The 6,000-nt window shown below is 45.2% G+C and overlaps 1 protein-coding gene across 2 annotated transcripts in view; it reads right to left on the reverse strand.

Moving 5' to 3' along the window:
- TBXA2R (thromboxane A2 receptor) overlaps nt 1-6,000 on the reverse strand; it is a 53,641-nt gene that overhangs the window by 43,810 nt on the left and 3,831 nt on the right. The window contains exon 2 of one of the 2 annotated variants that reach the window (XM_060694459.2): nt 3,447-3,543. The exons of the other annotated variant lie outside the window; for it this stretch is intronic. The gene's annotated coding sequence lies outside the window, so the exon portion shown is untranslated. The remainder of the gene's footprint in view (nt 1-3,446; nt 3,544-6,000) is intronic. 2 annotated transcript variants of the gene reach the window in all.

Here is a 6,000-nt window from a genome sequence, read left to right on the forward strand (position 1 = left end):
CAACCCATCCAAGACCGAGTGGCTGTGGTTTCCGGCATCCCGATATAGTCAGTTGGTGCCATCACTGACTATTGGGGGCGAGTCATTGGCCCCCACGGAGAGGGCTCGCAACTTGGGTGTCCTCCTGGATTCATGGCTGTCTTTAGAAGAGCACTTGATGGCTGTGACCGGGAGGACTTTTCATCAGGTTTGCCTGATCCACCAGTTGCGTCCCTTTCTAGATTGGGACTCCTTACACATGGTCACTCATGCCCTCATCACTTCCCGTCTGGACTACTGTAATGTTCTCTACATGGGGCTCCCCTTGAGGAGCATCCGGAGGCTCAAACTGGTGCAGAGTGCGGCCGCACGGGTGGTTATGGGAGCGACGTGGTGCTCCCATGTAACACCTCTCCTGCGCGAGCTGCACTGGCTCCTGGTGGTCTTCCAGGTGCGCTTCAAGGTCTTGGTTACCGTCTTTAGAGTGCTCTATGGCTTAGGACTTGTATATCTGCAGGACCGCCTGCTGCCACCAGTAGCCTCTCACCGGCCAGTACGCTCTCATAGAGAGGGGCTCCTCCAGGTGCCGTCGGCCAAACAGTGTCGACTGGCGGCCCCCAGGGGGAGACCCTTTTCTGTGGGGGCACCTACTATTTGGAACCGGAGATACGGTGGATCCCGGATCTACGCACCTTCCACCGCGCCCTCAAGACTTTCTTATTTCAACAGGCCAGCCTGGCCTAACTTCTCCCTTTTAACTTTTTAAATTGTAAATTTTAAATCTGTCTTAAGTATTGGTGGTGTTTTAATTTGTTCCGGGCCAAATTTATTTAATGTGGTTTTATATTGTTCTTTTAAATTTTGTAATCTATGTGTTTTATTTTTTGGCTGTTCACCGCCCTGAGTCCTTCGGGAGTAGGGCTGTATATAAATTTAATAAAATAAATAAATAAAAATAAAGTAACCAACACTGTTTTTTTTCCAGCACTCGGCACCAGACTGTTTGCACTTGGGAAATGGTTCAGAAGGAAGGGGGAGCACAGGATCTCTTTGCAATTCATTAAACTTTGCAATTCGTTGATTTATTTCAAATTTCTGCACAACCCTGAAAAAAATGGGACTGTTCAAAGAGTCGCCTAAACTTTAAAGATTAGTGTCTCAAGAGTATACGAAGGTCTTACATCAGGAGTGTCAAACTCAAGGCCCAGAGGCCGGATTCGGCCCACAGGGTGCTTAGATCTGGTCCACAAGGCCCTGGAAACCGCAAAGGACCGGCCTTCGGAGCCTCTGCCAGCGAAAACGTAACTCCGTGTTCGCTGGCAGAGGGCTGCAGGAGGCCATTGTACAGAGGTGGGTTTCAGCAGGTTCTGACCAGTTCAGGAGAACTGGTAGCGGAAATTTTGAGTAGTTCGGAGAACCGGTAGTAAAAATTCTGACTGGCCCCGCCCCCATCTATTCTCTGCCTCCCGAGTCCCAGCTGATCAGGAGGAAATGGAGATTTTGCAGTAATCTTCCCCTGAAGTGGGATGGGAATGGAGATTTTACAGTATCCTTCTCCTGGAGTGGAGTGGGAATGGAGATTTTACAGTATCCTTCCGCTGCCATGCCTACCAAGCCACACCCACAGAACCGGTAGTAAAAATTTTTGAAATCCACCACTGCCGTTGCAGCCAAAAACGGAGTCCGTTTTTGCTGGCAGAGCGCTTGGGCCCCCAAAGCCCCCCCTGACACAAGTGACATCAAGGTGGCCACGCCCACCCTGACACCCCCCCCCCGAGGTCAAACACAACCCTGATGTAGCCTCAATGAAATGGAGTTTGACACCCCTATCTTAGGGTGATTGTTTAGTGATTTAGTGATCCTCGATTTATGACCATTTGTTCAAAGTTACAACAGCACTGAAAAAGGTGACTTATGACCGGTCCTCACACTTGCAACTGTTGCACCTTCCCTGTGGTGACTATGAATCAGGCACTTGGCAATCATAGTGCAATTGTAACCGTTGCAGCATCCCATAATCACATATCTCACTTAACAAACAACCTCACCATTTAACAAATTTTCTGGACCCAGTTGTGATTGCAAATCAAGGATTACCTGTACCCAGAGCAAAAAGTGTTTCAATGTTAAAACAACAACAACAAAAACTCCTCTAAACTCTGCTGAAGACTGATTACCTAGAATGATAACAAAACATTCGTAAACCAACCCACAAGCTTGGAGAAGGAACCATCACCCTCATCCTACACCCAAGCTACAGAGATTCGTCAGTATTGCAAAGATTGCTGTCTTTTCTACCAAGACAGACAAAGATACAGAAGAAAAACTGATAAGATTTGACCAAAACTTCACCACGGAATATTATCCTGTTGCTCACTTTACCATCTTTCATTAGCATTAGAATGGGGGTGTCAAACTCAAGGCCCGTGAGGTGCTTAGATCTGGTCCACGGGGCTGGAAACAGCGATGGACTGGCCCGCAGTGCCTCTGCCAATGAAAACGGAGCTGGGGAGGGCTTTGTGCAGCCCTCTTGAGCTCCGTTTTGGTTGACAAAGGGTTGCAGTAGGCCATCGCAGCCGAAAACAGAGCCTGTGAATGTCAGATAATTATCTAAAACAGTGCCACTGAACCACACTGTCTATCCTGGAAGGATGGTTTTTTGTTTATACTTTCCCTCCATTTTGTCTAAGGGACTGAAGGGCAAGTGGCTTAGCCACTCTATAAATATGACCCCCTTTACCCACACACACTCGGGAGACACATGGAAGGCACATAGGAGACACACAGGAGAAGGGATGATGCTCTAGGCACATTTACCTCAGAAATAAATAAAGACCAAGATACAATGTTCTGTGATTTAAAATGTAAATAGTTTCTTGATTTTAAATAAACAAAGTTTTTCTTGATAAAAGGAAATCTGGCTTAATTGTAGCTGCTGGGGCATTCCAAGATCTTATTGACCTCTACAACCTAAAGTAAAAACTTTTATAACAGTGAAGGCTGTGGGCGCCACTCCCAAGCTCCGTTTTCACTGGCAGAGGGTTGCAGGAGGCCATCGCACCCGAAAATGGAGCTCATGAGGGCCACAGGCGGCACTCCCAACTCCGTTTTCACTGGCAGACGGTTGCAGGAGGCTATCACAGCCAAAATGGAGCTTGGGAGCCGGTTTTTGCTGCCAGAGCGCTTGGGCTGCCACAGGCGCCCCTGACAGAAGTGACGTTGAACTGGCCATGCCCACCTTGGCCCCCCAAGGTCAAACACAACCCTGATGCGGCTCTCAATGAAATCAAGTTTGACACCCCTGCATTAGATGGAGGTGAGCAAGTGGCACAGATATTAGAAAAATTTACAGAGTGATGGTAGAGTGTTATACTTCTTAAATTTAGACATTTATATATCTGATCGAATAAAGTTTCTTTCCTAGTATGTTCCTTCATTCATTTATTCAATATACAGTACATAGTCACCTGCTTTATTCTGGTGGGTAACTTTGATTTTGGGAATTGCAGGGAGCCTTCCAGTGGCTCTGTGGTCTTCGGAGGGGGTGGGGCTGAAATTTTGGCTCTGGAAATCCGGAGACAAGAGTTTGGAGTGAGGAATAAAAGAAAAAGAACATTAAGATTTGCCCCTTTTTAAACCTGTTCGCCAGTGCAATGATTTATATAGAAAATAATTAATGAATGGATTAAGTAGAGGCTTAAGCAGCTAATGCTTTGGTCTGGATTTTCTCACTGAGCTGGGCTCCTGACCAACCAAACAGGATTCACCAATCCACACTATAAACCATTTCTACTTTTCCAACATCAATCCTGAAATAACACACAAGGTTGCCAAGTTTGCATCACAGCGGCACACAAAATCAGGCAAAGAATAATTAAGAGCAACTACACCTGCCTGAATATGGACAGGCAGCAATGCCTTTGGCTCAGCATTAACCACTGGTTCTCTTTTACCATTTTTTTTATGAGTTGATGTGTATATGCCATGTCAGGTATTGTACTATATTTTTTTCAGGTTTGACGGGCTGTGTAAGAAAAGTTTATAATTGGTTTTTTTTTCTATCAACTTTTTTATAATTGTATTTTGTGTTGCTTGTTTAATATTTATTCTACCTGGATTAGTAACTTTAACGTCTTTTCTTTTTTGTCACATGTGTGTAGCCTGAACAAGCTTCTTAGCATTTTGTTATCTTTTAGCCAAAATTCTTCGTTCGCATGTACCTTTCCTACTTATCCTGATATTGCCAATTTAATTTTGGAGATTTGAACACCAATTCCCTTGTAATGAACACAATAATGTTATTTTTTTCTCTCCCACTGAGTAGGAATTAGCTTCCATGGTTAGGATTAGATGATGGCTGGACAGACGGACAGATGGATCAGAGGTGGTATTCAGCAGGTTCTGACCAGTTCTGGAGAACCGGTAGCGGAAATTTTGAGTAATTCGGAAAACCGGTAAATACCACCTCTGGCTAGCCCCGCCCCCATCTATTCTCTGCCTTCCGAGTCCCAGCTGATCAGGAGGGAATGGAGATTTTACAGTATCTTTCCCCTGCCACGCCCACCAAGCCACGCCACGCCCACAGAACCGGTAGTAAAAAACTTTGAATCCAACCACTTAGATGGATGGATGAATAGATAGATAGTAGATAAGCAGATGGATGGGTAGAGATAAATCAATAAATGAGTGGGTGGATGGTGGATGGATGGATGGTTGAATAGATGGAGGGAGGGAGGGGAGAAGGAAGGAAGCAGGGGCATCTACAATTTCTGGGGGGAAAAGTCAAAATGAGGTTAAAACAGTCACACATAAAAAATGGGCAGAACTTTGATTTGTTGTAGCTGCCGTCTTTTCACCACTTCCTGAGGACATCCCTGATTGACAAATGGACCAGTGGTGTGTTTCAAATTTTTTTTACCGGTTCTGTGGGTGTGGCTTAGTGGGTGTGGCATGGCTTGGTAGGCATGACTTGGTGGGCGTAGCAGGAGAAGGATACTGTAAAATCTCCATTTCCACCCCACTCCAGGGGAAGAATACTGTAAAATCTCCATTCCCTCCCCAATCCAGGGGAAGGTTACTGCAAAATCCCCATTTCCTGCCAATCAGCTGGGACTTGGGAGGCAGAGAATAGATGGGGGCAGGGCCAGTCAGAATTTTTACTACCGGTTCTCCGAACTACTCAAAATTTCCGCTACCGGTTCTCCAGAACTGGTCAGAACTTGCTGAAACCCACCTCTGAAATGGACTCATTAGAAACTGCATTGCTAAAAAAAAAAAAATTGACAGCAGGCTCTTGGCAGACTTAGGAAGCTCTTAAAAAGGGACAAAAAGCCACACCAACCTGGCAGGTTGCACATCCTTGTATAATTGTAGCATTTCTTTACTGATGAAGTGTTGAGCTAGCTCAGGGGTCTCCAAGCTTTGCTGGCTGAGGAATTCTGGGAGTTGAAGTCCACAAGTCTTAAAGTTGCCAAGGTTGGAGACCCCTGAGCTAAATGATTCTCTGTCCTTAAAAAAAACCCAACTAACATTATGGCTCTATGATTATTTGCTTCAAAGGGAGTCAGTCATGCTAAGCACAAAGAAGCAATGCAATGAGATAGCCTAAAAAATGATCGAGAATAATTTGGAGCCAAGCATGATCCAGAGAGAAACTTCCCCAAACATCTGAAAACAGCAATAGCTCCCCCCATCTTTCTCTCTCACACACACACACATTTTTCTGAGAGCAACTTGTTTGCATTAACAGCATTTATTTCCTATTTTACAGTTTTCTTGATTTGGCATGTTTTGAAAACAAAATTGTGATTGATTCAGTATTGTGGGTTCATGATGTCCTTCGAATGTATTCCGCAAACAGCAAGCCACAGATGAATCTGGACCCTCTTATCATTTTCCCAGCCCTGGGAATGTATTGTTCCTAATTCCTGCCTGCCCTCCATCTTCTAAATCTCTCCCCTTTTCACAACACAATGTGTCCCCTAACTTGTGGGTGTCCCCAAAATCAGGTCTGGCTAAAAC

This window comes from Pantherophis guttatus, chromosome 1 (genome assembly GCF_059756535.1).
Source record: "Pantherophis guttatus breed Tessera chromosome 1, ASM5975653v1, whole genome shotgun sequence".
Taxonomy (NCBI): domain Eukaryota; kingdom Metazoa; phylum Chordata; class Lepidosauria; order Squamata; family Colubridae; genus Pantherophis; species Pantherophis guttatus.